Below are 19,461 nucleotides of genomic sequence, written 5' to 3' on the forward strand. Positions count from 1 at the left end.
CCAGAACTTCCACACCTCCGAGAAGTGAAGGCCTCTCCCGCCAGCCAGCTTGGAATCCAGCAGAGGGCAGGGGCTGTTCCCTCCCAGAGCGCCCAAGCACGACTCGCAGCCCTGCACCTGCAGACCAGCCAGGACTCAGCCGCTGGCAGGGTTCAGACCCAGCACTCCGGTCTGCCCATGGCTGAAGCTCTTTGTGACTGCAGAGCGTCGACCCAGGGCCAGGATGCAGGGTCCTCGGGGGTCAGGGAGCTGCCCTCCATCGGGGGCAGGGACAAGGATGGGCAGCCTGACGTCAGGGGTGCCCGCAGCAGAGGCACCCTGGAGCGGCTGGCATGGGGTTGGCGAGTCAGGCCTGGCAGCCCCTCGTGGCGTGCCCGCCCCTGCTCCCTGCGGCACAGCTGTTTCCATGTAGTGCCCACTGTGTTCCTATCCAGGGCCAAGCGAACTTGACGAAATAACAGGATTTCAGGCCGTGACGGAGAGCCTGGGCTTTGGACACTGAGGGCAAGTTTGCGGTTATGCAGACAATGGGATGTGGATCCACCCCTCTCGGCCTCAGACTGGGTGGACAGGTTACCCTCCTGGAGATGTTTTACAGGCAGAGGTTGAGTTCGCAGCCCAGAAGAGTGTCAGTTGGAAAAAATCCCTGTTGACTCTCGTAAAGAGCTCTCCGTGTAAGTGAGGCCAGGGCACCACTGCTCAGGGCAAAGGGCAGGTAGGCTGCCCGGGGTGGCATCTGCTGAATCTGGGGATCTCATACTTCTTTCTCCGCTGGCCCGAATGGGACCCCTCCTTGGAGGTCAAAGGCAGAGGTGTCCCTGGAGCCCAGAGCCAAGTGTCCCAGGCGTGCAGCGCGGCCTCGGACCCCAGCTTCCGTCTGGAAAATGAGTCAGAGAGACCCCTTCACAGACTTCACAGTGTGATTGCCTTTGTGGGTGAGGCAGGGTCTGTTCCAGGCACAGAACACGTGCTCACCTTCAGGGTCAGAGTCTCAGAGGGGATAAGGCCCTGGCCCGTGAGTGGAGGTGTTGAGCAGAGGTGACTGGGGGCCAGCATCTGAGGACTCCCACATCCGGGGTGGGGGCTTTGTACGGAGCTGACACAGAAGCTCAGACCCCAGGGTCCCGGAGAAGTCGCTCAGGGCCTGCTGCCACCTCTCCAGGATGCCCTCCCTGGAAGGTCCCGCCAGCGGAGGGAGCGCAGGAGCTCGGGCCCAGAGGAAGGCTCGTAGGGCTGCGCTGCTGGGGCAGGGCTGGGGCAGAGAGTGCAGGGGCCCGGGGGGCCCGCTGGGAGTCTGGACTCTTCCCAAGGAGAAAGGGCCAAGTAGGGGTTTCAGGGGGAGAAGGCTACATCAGAGTCATGTTCTGGAAAGACCCCTGGCTGCAGGGTGGAGAACTGCTCAGAGAGGCAAGAACCAAATCAAGCTGGAAGTGGGAGGGAGGTAGGAATGGGAAGGAGGGGGCTGGGATTCACCTGGACTTGCCAGGAGCCCAAGGGCCAGCCAGGAAGCCAGTCAGGTGTCCTCGTTGTGGACTCTGCTGGCCGCAGAAGGTGTGTGCAGGGCCCATCACCCTGAAGGGGCCCCCGCACCTTAGCACCTGCCCGTCCACCGATGGGAGGGTGAAGTTCCCCAACACAGGGGTCCTCAACCCACAAGGGCTGGGCCACACTTTGTTCTCCACGCAAACACCCCCTTCTCATGCACCCCTCCACAGCCACCTCCAAGGCCCCATTCACCTGGCCTCTGGCTCTTCATCCGCTGTGTCCGACGAGGACTCACGGGCCACTGCCCCATTTCACAGGTGAGGGTGCCATGCCCCGAGAGAAGACCACAGGCCCATGCCTTCTGCCTCCCTGGTTTCCACCCACAGGGCTCCCCGCATGGCACCCTCCACCGCTCAGCGATCAGAGGCAAATGCTCTCTCCTTCCCAGGAGCGGGGCTGCCTACGCTTTAAAACTTCCCGGCCACAGGGCACGTCCACAGGGCCCCCCCTCCACCTCTGCCACAGGTGCACGCCAGGAGGATGTGGGGCAAGGGGACTGGAGCCTGAGTGGTCCGAGCCCCTCTCCAAGCGGCCCCAGGACAGCTGCACCCAAGGATCGCGCCTCTGCCGCTTAAATAATAGACGAGCAGGTAAGTCAACTTCATGAGTTCTTGTGTGGCTTCTTTTTTTTAACTTAAAAAAAATCAACTATATTTCAGTTTTAAAAAGGAAGTCATGCAAGAATTCATAAGGTGAAAACAGAAGTCTCTCTCTAATGATAGGGAATGTGCCTTAGCCATGTGAATAAACACGTTAATTAATCTCTTAAAAGTAAACAAACAAAGAAGAGCTTGGAGCAGTGGACAGAGGAGGCGGGCCCTCCGTGAGCGCCGGCTCCGTGGCGGGAGGCAGGAGGCAGGAGGCCGCTCTTTATGCTTGCTGACGCTGGTGTTCCTGAAAAGTAAACTAGATGTTGTTGTTGTTCAGCTGCTAAGTCGTGTCCAACTCTTTGGGACCCCATGGACCTCAGCTGGCCAGGCCTCCCTGTCCTTCACTATCTCCCAGAGTTGATCAAACTCATGTCCATTGAGCTGGTGATGCCATCCAACCATCTCATCCTCCGTCACCCTCTTCTTCCTTTGCCTTCCGTCTTTCCCAGCTTCGGGGTCTTTTCCAAACTAGATGCTGATGTAGGGCAAAACCCTTCGGGTCATTTTTCTTCACCTCTCAGGCCAGTGACGCTGACCTGGGTGGGACAGAGTCCAGGCAGGACACACACACCCTACCCACTCCTCGAAACAGCCCTGCTAATGTCCTGGGATCCTCAGCCTCACCCTGGTCCTTGCAGCTGTGTCCCGGGGCTGCTGTAGTAACGCCCACCGCCTGGGTGACCGAAGCATCGAGAGTGCCCTGTGTTTCTGAAGTCTAGGTCAGCAGTGCTGCCCTCTCTCTGGAGGCCCTCGGGGTCTGTTCCGGCCTCTGCCAGCATCTCGGGCTCCCTGTCTGGCGGCCTCATCGCTGCACGTTTCGCTGCCATCTCGACTTGGCTGCTCCCGTGTATCTGCTCTTGAAGCTTCCTCCACCTCCCTCTCTCATACGGATCCTCCCTGGATAGTCCAGAGTGACCTCCTCCTCTCGAGATTCTCAACTGCGTGACATCTGCAAAGTCTTTTGCAACTAAGGTCGTATGCCCAGGGCCCCCCCTCCGGCATCTGCAGCCCTGGACACAGGGAAATAGGCCTCTGTGCCTTGGAGGCCGAGAAGGCTCCGGGGTCAGCGCAGAGAGCCCGGGGTCGGTGGAGCAGGCACGGAGAACCGCTGTGCTTTTCATGTCCTGAGAGCAAGCTCCCCTCTGGCAGGAGCCTCGGCGGGGACAAGGCAGCCGGCGAGTGGACAGACGCGGGTAGAGCCCTGCGCGTGGGGGCACGTTGCCCAGGGATGCCCAGCACTGCCTCGTCGGTACTGTTGTTTTTTCCAGTAGGTCCTAGTTTGGTTTTCATTTTTACCACAAAATCAATATTTTTAATGGAAATAGCTCCCAGATAAGATTTTCTTCCATAAGAGGAAATAGAAGGGAATATAGAATTTAAAAGGAGTGTCCCAAAGCGGAGTTCAACGCAGACACTGAATTCATTTGCTCCTCCGAATCTTTGAGCTCAAGTCCCTGAACTGAGCAGTTGGGAGGCTTCAGGTGACTTGGGGTCCTGGCGGGGGGTACTTTAGACAATGTTGGCAGGAGCTGACCCAGCAGCTGTGTCCCCTTCTTTAAGCATCACTCACTCACGCTGAGCACCCCCAATTCACAGGTGAGCTTTCAGACTCGGAGCATTTAGAAAGGGACCCCTTGGCTGACAAGCCCCCGATTGGAGGAGCCAAGATCCACCATCCACCCCAGGACGTGCGCCTACTCCCTGATGCCCCGCAGCAGAAATCGTGCCCGCAGACCCACACAGACCCTCAGGGCCAGGAAGGGAGGGGGCTGCAGAGCTGACTTTGGGGGCCCTGGGCGGGTCTGGCTGTGCGATGCTGGTGGTGGCCCCCAAAGGCACGCCCATCCTCTGATGCCCAGAACCTGGACTGTGACCTTATTTGGGAAAAGAGTCTGTGCAGATGCTCTCTAGTTAAGGCCCCTGAGATAAGGAGATCTCTCGGTTTAGCCCTGAAGCCCATCAAGTGTCCTTAGAAGAGGAAGACAGAGGAAGATTGGAAACAGATGCACAGAGGAGACGTGATAGGAAGACAAGGCGGGGCTGGAGTGACGCAGCCACCGGCCAAGGAACATCTGGACTCGGCGGAAGGGACAAAGGTCCCTCCCTCGGAGCCTCCGGAAGGAGCTCGGCCTGCAGGCCCCTCGACCCTGCAGTTCTGGCCTCCAGAACCGGGGGAGAGTCAGTCTCTGTGGTTTTGCCACGTGGCTTGTGGTCGTTTGCTATGACAACCACCGGACTCTGATGCAGGGGTCTGCTGAGGCCCGGATGGGCAGGCCCAGAGCGTGGGGCACCTGGAGCGGGCTCGAGGGGAGGGGGCAGACCGGGAGGCAGGTCTGGCTCGAGGCCAGGACCCTCAGCTGACCTGGCCCAGTGGCGCTTGTCCCCTCGCTGGGCCAAAGGGGTGGGTCTCGTAGAGGGTGCTGGGGGGGCTGCCACACCAGGCTGGGCTCTGAGAGGCAGGGCTGGGAGGGGGCCTTACTCCAATGATGACCATCCTTGTAAGAGACCACAGAGGCAGAGACCAGGCCGATGCAGCCACAAGCCTGTGGATGCCCGGAGCTGCCTGCAGCTGCAGGAGGCAGGAGGGTCCCTCCCCAGGGAGAGTGTGGCCCTGCGACACCTCAGTTCAGACTTGGCCTCCAGAACTGGGAGCTCCCCACCTCCCCCCGGTCGCTGGTGCTTCTTTACAGCAGCTGTTGTGTTGTTCTGTCAGGGCACGCCAGGCCTCCCTGTCCTCCACCATCTCCCAGAGTTCACTCAAACTCATGTCCCTTGAGTCAGTGATGCCATCCAACCATCTCATCCTCTGTCGTCCCCTTCTTCTCATGCCCTCAATCTTTCCCAGTATCAGGGTCTTTTCCAACAAGTCAAGTCTTCATCAGGTGGCCAAAGTATTGGAGCTTCAGCTTCAGCATCAGTCCTTCCAAAGAATATTCAGGGTTGATCTCCTTTAGGATGGACTGGTTGGACCTCCTTGCAGTCTAAGAGACTCTCAAGAGTCTTATCCAACATCACAGTTCAAAAGCATCAATTCTTTGGCACTCAGCCTTCTTTACGATCCAACTCTCACATCCATACATGACCACTGGAAAAACCATAGCTTTGACCACACGGACCTTTGTCAGCAACGTGATGTCTCTGCTAGAAATGAATAAATCAGGCAAGTTAGGCTCCCCATACCCCCATCAGAGACCCAAACCTCAAAGATGTGGGAGACCAGCTGACTCCCACCAGCCCAGGGGTAACGTGGGACCCACCTGCCCAGTGCCCGGCCCGTCGGTGACACCTCGGGCTTGCCAACCTGCTTGGCTCAGAAAATGCTGGCTCTGCAGCCCAGCGCGCCAGGACCATCCGTCGTGCACTCACTTCCTCCCAGCCTAGGAAAACGCAGCCTCTATGCCAAGGAAAATGAGACAGAATGTGTGGGGAGCTAATGAGACCCTGGGCTCAGGCAACTCCGGGCCGCTCCCCCCGGGGGGTACTTCCATTCTCGGGGGCACCCCGCCAAGGCCCCTGCCCGCTTTGGAATTTCCCCTTTGAAGCCCGTGGGCCTGAGCCAGTTTGGAGCACAGGGCCCGGCTCCTCGCGGGAGAATGAAAGCAGTGGGCCGACGGCAAAGACTGGCGTCGACTGGGCTCTCTTTATTTTTGTCAACAAGGAGATTTGTCTTAATGGGAACCAGCAGCGGGGCTGCAGTTTTCCGCCCCTACGGGTCTCAGCAGCAGTGGCCCGGCTCCCCACCCCAGGCAGGACACCTGTGAGTTCTGTGGGCAGGGCGGTGTGGCGGGGGTCCTGGGGAGAAGGGTCCCCGGTCCGCTCCATCCCTCTCTCCCTGCCGGGGGCTCCCAGAGCCACCCCTTGGGCTGCCCCTTCCCTGCACTGACCCCAGGGACAGACGCTGACTCTCGTCCCTGACTGGTGAGACAGAGGTACCGCAAAGGGACCTGCTCCTGGGTGGGTGGGGACTGCACACCTCGGCTGAGCTATTCAGCCTCTCTGGGCCTCAGTTTGCTCATCTGTACCATGGGAGCCTCACGGGCTTTCCCGAGGATTCGACGGGAGAGAACAGCCGGCTGGCCTGGAGGCAGGAGTGCCTGGCCTGTGCCCGCTGCTGTCACTCAGACTTCGGTCTGGATCGGGGAGAGTCCGACGGCGGGGCCCCTGGGGGCACATTTGCTTCTAAAGGGGCCAAAAGGCAAGCCTCAGACACTCAGAGCTTTAGACACAGGAATAATTCTCGGGCTGTTAGAAGCCCCTGCCCCACCGTCCCAGGGACCAGGCCCCCCAGGCCACCTCGCCGTTACCTCTGCAGACCCTGAAAGATCTCATCTTCACCCTGTTTCTCCCAAGGCCTGTCTTCTTGCCAGATGTTAGCAGAGGGCAAAGGTGGGCTGGAGCTGGCTTGTACCAGCTCACAACAGCCAGTCACGTGCTTCTTAAAGCCGGCCTCGGTGGGAGGATTTCTTCTTTGTTGCTGTATTGGTTGTTCAGTCGCTCAGCCATGTCCCACTCTTTGTGACCCCGTGGACTGTAGCCCACCAGGCTCCTCCGTCCATGGGATTTCCCAGGGGAGAATACTGGGCCGGGTTGCTGTTCCTTCTCCAGGGGATCTTCCCGACCCAGGGATCGAACCTGCGTCTCTTGCATTGACACCGGATTCTTTACCACTGAGCCACCAGGGAAGCCCCTTTACACCGCAGAAATGGGCAAACCTACAAAGCCAGGCTTCTTCCTTACACTCAGTCATGAGACATTCAGCACCATCCGAACAGTTTCCCCCTGAGTGGCTCTCTGACCTTTGTCTACTTCCCCGAGGCCTGGGTGGTGGCCGGCATCTTCCTCGGAAGCTTTCAGTGATGTCTCGGGCATTCAGGGGAGGCTGGGCGGGCAGATCTTTCCCTTATCCATTTTAAAAGCTCAGATTTCCTGTGCGGCAGCCATCTGCTTTCTGAAGAAGCTGTCTTTTCTAAACAGCTGTCCTCAGATATTTGAAGGACTGTCATGTGGAAACGGAGCCATTCCATATGGGCCCTGAGGAGACCAGAAGCGCCACTGGATAGATACAGGGGGGAGGAGTTGTTCCTGTCTCTCCAGAAATGTCTTAGAGCCACAGGGAGCCTTCCCAGGGCTTATCCTGTCTGCATATGTGCTAAGTCTCTTCAGTCATGCCTGACTCTCTGCAACCCTATGGACTGTAGGCCACCAGTCTCCTCCGTCCCTGGGATTCTCCAGGCAAGAATCCTGGAGTGGGTTGCCATGCCCTCCTCCAGGGGATCTTCCTGACCCAGGGATGGAACCTGGGTTGCATTATGTCTCCTGCATTGGCAGGCAGGTTCTTTACCAACAGTGTCACCTGGAAAGCCCCTCATAACTCAGCTCACTTTCATGTGAGTGAATCCCTCCTGAGCCCACTTACTAGGCGTGTCCAGCTCCTCCTGCTTTAATCACCCAGATGTCCTCCCAAGAACAGGGACACACACAGCTCTTTGCACGGGCCTACCCTGCAGCAAGAATTCCATGCCTGGTGACCAAGAGACCCCTGCTTTGCATCAAACCACAGAACTTCAAAGCTGAATGGGCTCCTGGAGGTGGGTTTTGTGCCAGCGTGGTCACTCAGCAAGCCCTGAGCTAACACTCAGCGCCTACTGCACTGATCTGTGGAGGAGGTCCCCATCCCCACCCCAAAGCCCACCCGAAGAGGGCACCCTGGAACCAGGAGGCGCCTGGTCTCCCATCCCCTGCCCTCAGGGTTGGGGGGCGGGGTCTGGGGTTGCATTTCCCAGCAACCGAATGGTTGGCTTTCTCAGACCATTGACTGGACACCCCAGACACAGCATCCATGGTCCCATTTTGTTTCCTCTTTAAATGAATTAAAATGCTCACTGTGGATTGACAGTTGTGCTGACTGACGGTCTTAGGGCAAGGGACAGTGATTGCATTTGTTCACATCAGTCTTAAGTTAGTGTCTTAGGAAAAAGATGGAGATGACCCACTGAACAATGAATATTTCCTTCTATTTGCTTGTTGTTTGCAGTTCAGACCGTGCTTTCCAACACACGCTTTCCTTTGTCCCCCATGAGAAACTCATAAAGAATAAAGGAGACCTTGGAAGCCAAGTCTTGCCCCAATCATAGCACGCGTGTGACAAAGCCCAGATGAGAGCTCTGCTCCCCCAGCCGCCAGTTCAGTTTTCATTTCCATGGGAAATGGCTACGCCAAGATACAAGAATGATGACGTGGTCTATGGAATAGCTCCCGAGAACAGAGGGTCCAGTACTTGCCAGGCACTGTTGGGAGTACTTGAGACATAAATTCCTGTTTTATTTTTTACAACAAATCCTGAAACACGGATGCTGTTGCTCTGCTTTGTAGAGGAAACCTGAGGCTGAGGGAAGGGAAGGGAATGTCCAGGCTGGACTTTGGGCCACGTCTTCCCAGGTCCACACTGTGCTTTCAGGCCCCCGTCTTTATACCCGGATGCCCTCGCTGCTTAAGCCCCTACTGCTTCCCTTCCCTGCCGAGACCACCTACTGGGGAACCTGTGTTCCTTCATCCGAAGGGAGATGTAGGCTTGTGCGCAGACACCCATGGGAGAGTGAATTTGAGAGGCTGCTGGATCTGTTTGAAAAGTGTCTGCTTTCAAGGCAGGAGGCTGTGTGGGCTCAACCATTGCCTGACCTACTCTTGGTCCTCTTCTCTGAGATGAGACCCACTGCTCCACAAAGACTCTGCATAGTCCAGCCCCGCCCCCCTCCCCCCACCCACCGCAGCCCCCAGGCTGAGTGAGTCAACTGGCAAGAAAGTCTCATTCACCCTAAATGATGACCAGCTGTGCTGGGGTAGGGGGCTGGGAGGTGGGTGTTGGAGACACTGAGACAGCTTCTGTCCTCTGCGGAGACACAGTTTTCAGTGAACATCCCCAGATACTTCTGATACTCCAGCCCTACTGGCAGACCAGCTGGTGACTAAGGAGCTCAGAGTCATGCCAATCTTAAGGTAGGTGGACCCAGAGCCAGGAGAGGCTTGTTTGGGGTTATGTAGGACACAAATGTAGGCCTTCCCAGGTGGCTCAGTGGTAAAGAATCCACCTGCAATGCAGGAGACCTGGGTTGGAAAGATCCCCTGGAGAAGAGAATGGCTACCCACTCCAGTATTCTTGCCTGGAGGATTCCACAGACAGAGGAGACTTGTGGCCTACAGCCCCTGGGGTCACAGAGAGCTGGACATGGCTGAGTGACCAACACACACACAGGACAAAGGATACAGAGTCGAGGTGAGCAGAACGCCAGAAGGAAGCTTGGTGTGGGCTTTCTGGAGACCATATAGTGGATGGAATGGGGCTTCTGGAATGCCACGGAGGCTTCTGGGAAGTAGACCGTGCTTTGTGCGTGCTGCATGAGGTAGACCAGACGGCCAGATGATTCTTTGATTCCATTCTTCTTCAGGGGTTGTGGAGGCTTTTTTTCAGTTTTGAAGACTTTCTCTAAGAGAATTTGAAGACACAGACATAAAATAGCTGACTCTTTTATTCCTACACCTCAGTGAACACCTTTGAATGGTTTGATAGACAGACTGACCAACTCCTGCCTGGAAATGCTGGCTGGTGTCACGACCCTGAGCAAGTCACTGACCCCTCTGAACTCAAGCTCCTACCTCCTGGGCTCTGGTGATGACGTGGAATAACACACACTATGAGCTCCTCCTCTGCCAAGCACAGCACACGCGCTCTGCACGTCTCGGCTGTAAAGTGCACACCTGACCCTTGTCTAGTGCTGCGTGGCCATGGACCTAACCAGCTCGGCCGTTTCAGAACTGCGCTATGCCATTAACTGGCCAGAACGTGGCCACTCAAATATCAATTTTAAATTCATCAAAAGGAAATAAAATGTAAAATTCAGAACATCGTGTCTGTTCCACTAGACACGATGCATGTGTCCGATGGCCACGGGTAACTTTTGGCCACAAATGGTGGATACAGAACATTCCCATCAGTGTGCCAAGTTCTTTTGGACTTTAGACAGCATCGGTCCAGAGGCTCCACAGGCCCACGATCAGCCAGGACATGGGTTCAAAACACAGATATGTGTGCTCCTCGCCCAGAGATGCTGCCCAGAGGGACCCAAGATTTGCATGTATGAGAAGCTGCTGAGTGATTCTGAGAAGCACCAGGGCTTCCCCGATGGCTCAGTGGGTAAGGCATCTGCTGGCAAAGTAGGAGACACAGGAGACACGGATTTGATTTCTGGGTAAGGAAGATCCCCTAGAGGAGGAGATGACAACCCATCCCAGTTACTCTTCCCTGAAAATATCCCTTGGACAGAGGAGCCTGGCGGGCCACAGTCCATGGGGGTCACAAAGAATTGGACACAGACAGAAACTAACAGATACCCCGCCTCGAGCCCGTGAGGCCACTGAGGCCCAGCATCTTGGCAAAACCCCGAAGCTGGTGAAGAGGCTTCCCACGCACGGGGCCTTGCTCCAGGGGCTCTCACTTGTGTCCATCATCCGCTGAGCAGCCCAGTTGGCCCCAAAGGCTCAATCCATTCTCCATCTGCATCTCTGAGGCCTCCTCCATGTCTGCCAGGTGGAAGGGATACACACCCTGGGCTCCCTCAGCTTCTCCAAATTGTGGTCTGCTGTGCTCTGGGTAAAGAGCAATACAACTGTTCATCTCGATGTTAAAACCAGTGGCTCAAAAACCCTGTAATTGTCAGAGAGCCCATGTGTGAGCCCAATCCACTGAAAAATGTCCTCAGCCCTCCAGAATGTTTTAATGGAAACAGCTTTCCAAAGGACGGAGAATCAGCCAGGGAGCCAAAAACTAGTTTCTTGAAAATGACTCATGTGCTGTTGGCCCGAGCCCGGCCCTCAGTCTCTGCATGGCTGATGCTGACTTGTATCCATTCAGAGTCTGTAAAATCTGCTCTGGATTCACTTGAGTTCTGGGAAATCCATCAGCAGGACCCAGAGGAGGGCTCTGAGTGGCACTGCTCGCCCTCCACCTCCGGCCAGCCATCCCTGAGAACCTGTCCTCCGTTACCTGGAGCCCCCAGCGGCCTCCCGTCCAAAGGCAGCCTCTCTCACGGGACCTCGTGCTGACTCCATGTGATGTCAGATGGCTCTGGGCCCCCATTCCGTCATCGGGGAGCTGAGGCTCGGTGGCCTGGGCCGGGTTTGGCATGAGGTCTTGCTCTACTACAGAGCATGGGCCCTGCCTTTAGGGGCTCAGTTGGCAGCTCCCTATGCTACACCCCAAGAGCTCCTTCCTGGAAGCTTGTCCAAAGTGGCGTGTAAGCTCGGAGGAGACTGAGACCAATTCTAGGAGGAGGAGGCTGGAGGGAGGGCAAAGCACAGACAGCTTCCAGGATGGGGCCGGGGGCCGGGCGGGTGATGGGCGCACAGAGGGCCTTGTCTGCCATCCGTTACTCAGTTTTGAAGCCGCTCAACTCCGTCTGGGACTTGAACTCATGGTCTTTAACCTGAGAATCACACATTTGGTCTCAGGACTTAATGAAGCTCAGGCTCTTGATGTCTCGGTGCAGAGAGAATTCAACGAGAGACAAAGTGATGAGTAAGAAGTGGATTTACTTAGAGAAAAACTCCACAGACAGAGTGTGGGCCCTCACAGAAGGCAAGAGGTCCTGAGATGCGGGTTGGGTGATTCCATGCGCTAATGAGGGCGAGGATTAGTCCAACTCTTTGGGGGAGGGGCCAAGGTTTCCAGGAGCTGAGTCACCACCCACTTTTTGGTCTTCGATGGTCAGCCTCAGAACTGACGCAGCGTGCATGGATATGTCCTGTAGCTTTCTCTGATGTGTTCCGTCGAGCATGTACTGAGACTCAAGTTCCCCTGGAAGTCAGATCTTCCGTCTTGGACCTAGTTGGTTCTAACCAGTTTCTGTCACATCCTATGGCTTTGTTGTTTGTGGAAGTTTAGTCACTCAGTCTTGTCCGACTCTTTGCAACACCATAGACTGCAGCCCGCCAGGCTCCTCTGTCCACGGGATCCCCAGGCGAGGATGCTGGAGCAGCTGCCCTTTCTAGGTCCTCTGGCTGCATCACCCTTTTCACGGTCGTGTCCTCCTCCCTCCCCACCCCGTTTCACCTTCTCTCCCCCAGCTTCATTAAAATGAACCAAAATCACACGCCAGCTTCCTTGTGTGCCCTGCTCCTCAGGGTGAGCGCAGAGCTGGCACCACAGAGGGCTCGGGGCTGTCCGACCGAGGCAGCACTCCCAGAGACAGGGAGCAGCCCTCCGAACCCCAGCCTCGGTGCTCCCGACCCAGCTAGTGGGTCTGCCTCCCAGCTCTGTCATGGGCGCTCACACTGATGCAGGCCTGGCCTGACAATGCACGCTGGATCAGGTTTCTTTACGGCCTCAGCCCCGCCGACATTTGGGACCAGATAATTCTCTGGCGTAACAGTCCTGTGTGCTCTAGGAAGTTTGCCAGCATCCTGGCCCTGGACCCACAAATGCCAGTAGCCTCCTCCCATTTATAGGAAAACGAGCATCTAGAGGCCTTGTCACATGTCCCCAGGGGGCAAAGCAGTCCTGGTTGAGAACCACTGATACCCAGGGATCTGGGGTCCTTGGCTGCTTTATCCTGCCTTGAGCCGTGTGCACAGGTGTCTTCTATGCACTGGGGGAGAGTAATCATTACTGTTAGCAGGTGCTCACAGATGCCGACAGAATGTGGTCCACTGGAGAAGGGAATGGCAACCACTTCAGTGTTCTCGCCTCGAGAACCCCATGAGCAGTATGAAAAGGCAAAATGATAGGACACTGAAAGAGGAACTCCCCAGGTTGGTAGGTGCCCAATACGCTACTGGAGATCAGTGGAGAAGTAACTCCAGAAAGAATGAAGGGATGGAGCCAAAGCAAAATCAATACCCAGTTGTGGATGCGACTGGTGATAGAGGCAAGGTCTGATGCTGTAAAGAGCAATACTGCATAGGAACCTGGAATGTCAGGTCCATGAATCAAGGCAAATCAGAAGTGGTCAAACAGGAGATGGCAAGAGTGAACATCGACATTCTAGGAATCAGCGAACTGAAATGGACTGGAATGGGTGAATTTAACTCAGATGACCATTATATCTACTGCGGTCAGGAATCCCTCAGAAGAAATGGAGTAGCCATCATGGTCAACAAAAGAGTCCAAAATGCAGTACTTGGATGCAATCTCAAAATGACAGAATGACCTCTGTTCATTTCCAAGGCAAACCATTCAATATCACAGTAATCCAAGTCTATGCCCAACCAGTAATGCTGAAGAAGCTGAAGTTGAATGGTTCTATGAAGACCTACAAGACCTTTTAAAACTAACACCCCCCCAAAAAAAAGTCCTTTTCATGATAGGTGACTGGAATGCAAAAGTAGGAAGTCAAGAAACACCTGGGGTAACAGGCAAATTTGGCCTTGGAATATGGACGAGGCAGGCAAAGGCTAATAGAGTTTTGCCAAGAGAACACACTTGTCATAGCAAACACCCTCTTCCAACAACACAAGAGAAGACTTTACACATGGACATCACCAGATGGTCAACACTGAAATCAGATTGATTATATTCTTTGCAGCCAAAGATGGAGAAGCTCTATACAGTCAGCGAAACAAGACCGGGAGCTGACTGTGGCTCAGATCATGAACTTCTTACTGCTAAATTCAGACTTAAATTGAAGAAAGTGGGGAAAACCACTAGACCATTCAGGTATGGCCTAAATCAAATCTCTTATGATTACACAGTGGAAGTGAGAAATAGATTTAAGGGCCTAGATCTGATAGATAGAGTGCCTGATGAACTATGGAATGAGGTTCGTGACATTGTACAGGAGACAGGGATCAAGACCATCCCCATGGAAAAGAAATGCAAAAAAGCAAAATGGCTGTCTGAAGCTATTTCACAAATAGCTGTGAAAAGAAGAGAAGCGAAAAGCAAAGGAGAAAAGGAAAGATATAAACATCTGAATGCAGAGTTCCAAAGAATAGCAAGAAGAAATAAGAAAGCCTTCCTCAGCGATCAGTGCAAAGAAATAGAGGAAAACAACAGAATGGGAAAGACTAGAGATTTCTTCAAGAAAATTAGAGATACCAAGGCAACATTTCATGCAAAGATGGGCTCGATAAAGGACAGAAATGGTATGGACCTAACAGAAGCAGAAGATATTATAAAGAGGTGGCAGGAATACACAGAACTGTACAGAAAAGATCTTCACGACCCAGATAATCACGATGGTGTGATCACTGACCTAGAGCCAGATATCCTGTAATGTGAAGTCAAGTGGGCCTTAGAAAGCATCACTACGAACAAAGCTAGTGGAGGTGATGGAATTCCAGCTGAGCTATTTCAAATCCTGAAAGATGATGCTGTGAAAGTGCTGCACTCAATATGCTAGCAAATTTGGAAAACTCTGCAGTGGCCACAGGATTGGAAAAGGTCAGTTTTCATTCCAATCCCAAAGAAAGGCAATGCCAAAGAATGCTCAAACTACCACACAATTGCACTCATCTCACATGCTAGTAAAGTAATGCTCAAAATTCTCCAAGCCAGGCTTCAGCAATACATGAACCATGAACTTCCAGATGTTCAAGTTGGTTTTAGAAAAGACAGAGCAACCAGAGATCAAATTGCCAACATCCGCTGGATCATCGAAAAAGCAAGAAAAACATCTATTTCTGCTGTATTGACTATGTCAAAGCCTTTGACTGTGTGGATCACAATAAACTGGAAAATTCTGAAAGAGATAGGAATACCAGACCACCTGACCTGTCTCTTGAGAAACCTATATGCAGGTCAGGAAGCAACAGTTAGAACTGGACATGGAACAACAGACTGGTTCCAAATAGGAAAAGGAGTATGTCAAGGCTGTATATTGTCACCCTGCTTATTTAACTTATATGCAGAGTACATCATGAGAAACGCTGGGCTGGAAGAAGCACAAGCTGGAATCAAGATTGCCAGGAGAAATATCAATAACTTCAGATATGCAGATGACACCACCCTTATGGCAGAAAGTGAAGAGGAACTAAAAAGCCTATTGATGAAGGTGAAAGAGGAGAGTGAAAAAGTTGGCTTAAAGCTCAACATTCAGAAAATGAAGATCATGGCATCTGTTCCCATCACTTCATGGGAAATAGATGGGGAAACAGTGGAAACAGTGTCAGACTTTATTTTTCTGGGCTCCAAAATCACTGCAGATGGTGACTGCAGCCATGAAATTAAAAGACACTTACTCCTTGGAAGGAAAGTTATGACCAACCTAGATAGTATATTCAAAAGCAGAGACATTACTTTGCCAACAAAATTCCGTCTAGTCAAGGCTATGGTTTTTCCAGTGGTCATGTATGGATGTGAGAGTTGGACTGTGAAGAAGGCTGAGCACCGAAGAATTGATGCTTTTGAACTGTGGTGTTGGAGAAGGCTCTTGAGAGTCCCTTGGACTGCAAGGAGATCCAACCAGTCCATTCTAAAGGAGATCAGTCTTGGATGTTCTTTGGAAGAAATGATGCTAAAGCTGAAATTCCAGTACTTTGGCCACCTCATGCAAAGAGTTGACTCATTGGAAAAGCCTCTGATGCTGGGCGGGATTGGGGGCAGGAGGAGAAGGGGATGACGGAAGATGAGATGGCTGGATGGCATCACCGACTCGATGGACGTGAGTCTGAGTGAACTCCGGGAGTTGGTGATGGACAGGGAGGCCTGGCGTGCTGCGATTCATGGGGTCTCAAAGAGTCGGACACGACTGAGCGACTGAACTGAACTGAGCAGATGCTCGCAGGGCCCACAGCCCTTCGTGGTCCAGAGTGCCAGGAACTCTCTCTGCGAAGGGTTAGACGGTGAATGCTTGCAGCTTTGTCGGCCAAAGGGCATTTGTTGCAGCTCCTCAGCTGGTGGTTATAGGGTGAAAGCATTCGTAGACAATAATTAATAATTCATAGACAATAATAAATAATAATTAATGACATCTCTGACTCCATGGACATGAGCTTGAGCAAGCTCTGGGAGTTGATGATGGACAGGGAAGCCTGGTGTGCTGCAGTCCATGGGGTCGCAGAGAGTCAGACACGACTGAGGGACTGAGCTGAATTGAACTGAATTAATGATGGGTGTGGCTGTTTCCAGTGAAAATTTACTTATGGGCCCTGAAGTTCAAATTTCATATACTTTTTTCAAGTCATAAAACAGTCTTTTCCCTTTTTTAAATTTGTTGTTTAGTTGCTAAGTTGTGTCTGACTTTGCGACTCCATGGACTGCAGCAGGCCAGACCTTCCTGTCCTTCAGCATCGCCTGGAGTCTGCTCAAACTCATGTCCACTGAGTTGATGGTACTATCCAACCGTCTCATCCTCTGTTGCCCACTTCTCCTGCCTTCAATCTTTCCCAGCATCAAGGTCTTTCCCAATAAGTCAGCACTTTGCATCAGGTGGCTGAAGTATTGGAGCTTCAGCATCAGTCCTTCCAATGAATATTCAGGGTTGAGTTCCTTTGAGATTGACTGGTTTGATCTCCCTGAAATCCAAGGGACTCTCAAGAGCCTTCTCCAGCACCACAGTTCAAAAACACCAATTCTTTGGTGCTTTTTTTATACCAACCATTTAAAAACAGAAAAACCACCGTTAGCCCTTGTGAAGTACAAGCACAGATGTCCAGTCTTGAAGCCCTGGGGGTCTCTGATCCTGCAAGGTGGCCCTTGGCTTATACGCCCGATTCCAAGAGGAGGCTCAGCCCAGTTGGCCTTGTCTCCCAGACACCCTTGAAGCTGGAGATGTGGTCTTCTTCCTGAAAGAAAGGACGTGTTCGGTGGTGAGAGGGAAGGGATTGACCTTACTAGGAGAGGTTGGATTAATTTGTATCCTGGCCTGATCCCACCCATGAGAAAAGTCACCACATTGTCAGGAGCACTTGGTTTATCAGAAGCCGGGGCTTCTCCCCAGGTCTGGCCGGAGGAAGGACCACTCCGTCACCGGGGCGAGAGCGTCCACCAGGGCCCATCTCAATGACTGTGCCACTCTGCCCCTCACACAGCACTGGTCTGAAACACCTCCACCCCCAAAGGAGCCTAGCCTCCAGGGACAGGCTGCCCTATTTAAAGCTTCCTGGGCCTTTTCAAGACAGCAATTTCACACCAGTCCATAAATCTCCACACCAAACCAGTACTTGAAGGTCAGCAGAGGGAGGGCCGGGAACCACAATTGCCAGCCTCCCCAGCTGGGGACGGGGCGGCTGCCAGGCGGGGGCGGCTGGGCCTCGTCCAAGGGCAGGACACGTCGGCTGTGGGCGAGGGTGGAGCCCAGGAGGTCGTGTGGGCGACCGTTCTCAGTCAGAATGCCTAACCCTAGGCATTTGACGAGCTCTGCCTGTCAAAACCCGGGGCGGGAGTGGGGAGCATGGGTCTCAGGGACCTGGGGTGTCCTCACCGAGCCCCGGGGTGTGTGTCCTGCCGGGCGAGCTGCAGGCTGTGGCCCCGGCAGGACACAGAGATGCCCAGAGCGGCCCCACCCCACAGGGCCCACCAGGGCCCCGCTCTTAGCTCCCGGTGTCCGGGAGCCCACGGTGGATGCTCCACAGGCGGGATCCTCCAGGTCCTGCTGAGACTCCGCATACAGGTTGAAGGTGGGGATGGGTCCCAAGGACACCAGCAACTCACCTGGGTGCCCGTCTCGCTGGAGCCCAGGGGCCGTGGGAGCACAGGTGAAGGGCACCAGCATCAGGCCTGGCACTGTCCAGGCACCAGCGGGCCGGGATCCTTGGGCGCTCTTTCTTTTGCCCAGAACAGAGGGAGTTGCACTGTATGGTCTGAGGCTCAGTTACAGCGTGGCCGTGGGGTCAAACTCTGCCTCCTCCAGAGCCTGTGCTCAAGGGTGAACCCGGGCTCACGGTCACCACCGAGCTGGCCCCTGCCCTCTGCCCTCCCCCAGGAAGCTCAACCCCAGGTCTGGTCTTTGTGAAGCAGCGCTTTCCCTAATCCTCCAAGTGTCAGGGTGGTTCTTGACAAGGTCGAGGGGTGGCCCACAGACAGTTTATTGTTCCAGACAGCCCCTTCCTTCCCCCACACCTGGGAGAAGCACAGCCAGGAGGCCGCTGGGCTGCCCCGAGCGGCCCCGCGTCCGGATCGTTTGGAGGGGAAGCCCCTCAGACCCCGCACGGCTGCTGTGGCATCCCGTCCAAACCCCCCCAAGAAGACTGGCTGTGTAGCAAGACAAGACGCTCCCAATGTTACACATCAGAAATGGAGGAGGCGGAGCTGAGACCGAGGTGCGGGGGGTACCCACGGTTGGTGGAGACAGGTTGCCACAAACACGGACACCTCTGCGCCCCTGCATGTCCCCCCGGGGCCCGCCCAGCAGGATGAAGTCTGGTGCTCACGTCCTCTCCCACCCTGAGCCAGCTCCGTCTCCAGGGCAGTTCCCGAGCTCCTGGGCTTCCCAGAGGGCAGAGTACAGCCCCCCGTCCATGAGGAGCCCCATCCGCTAGAGACACAGACATGGAGACAGGTCATTAGAGTCTGCTGTGGGCAAGGTGGGAGGGGCCCCGGGTCCCCTGGAGACCCGGGGGAGGCCTGACTCTGCCAGACGAGGACTGACGGCCAAGTCCCGTCCCCACATCCTCGGAATGCGGTGGGGGGGCAGCAACCCACAGGATGGTGCTGGAGCACAGCAGCACTGCAGGAGAGCGCGCTCACACCCGGGCCGGCAGAGGGTCGACACTCCCCATCTGGTCAGGACAGCGGGCTTTCCATAGTCAGGTACGGATGTGAGAGCTGGACCGTAAAGAAGGCTGAGCACCGAGGCTTTTGAACTGCGGTGCTGGAGGAGACTCTTGAGAGTCTCTTGGACTGCAAGGAGATCCACCCCGTCCATCCTAAAGGAAATCAGTCCTGAATATTCATTGGAGAGACTGATGCTGAAGCCGAAGCCCCAATACTTTGGCCACCTGATGCGAAGAGCCAACTCATTGGAAAAGACCCTGATGCTGGGAAAGATTGAGAGCAGGAGGAGAAGGGGACGACAGAGGATGAGATGGCTGGATGGCATCATCTATGGACATGAGTCTGGGCAAACTCCGGGAGACAAGGGAGGACAGGGAAGCCTGGCATTCTGCCCATCTATAAGGTTGAAAAGAGTCAGACGCAACTGAGGACCGAACGAGACGGGACGTGTGGGCACTGGTGGAGCAGCAGTGCAGAGCGGAGCCGCCCCCATGCCCCAGGGCCCGGGCCTCCTTAGCACGTCTCTTGAGGATTTCCCTTCCCCACACTTTTCTCTGCAAA

Source organism: Bos grunniens, chromosome 11 (genome assembly GCF_055505025.1).
Source record: "Bos grunniens cultivar Pamir isolate PY7600 chromosome 11, Bosgru_T2T1.0, whole genome shotgun sequence".
NCBI lineage: Eukaryota > Metazoa > Chordata > Mammalia > Artiodactyla > Bovidae > Bos > Bos grunniens.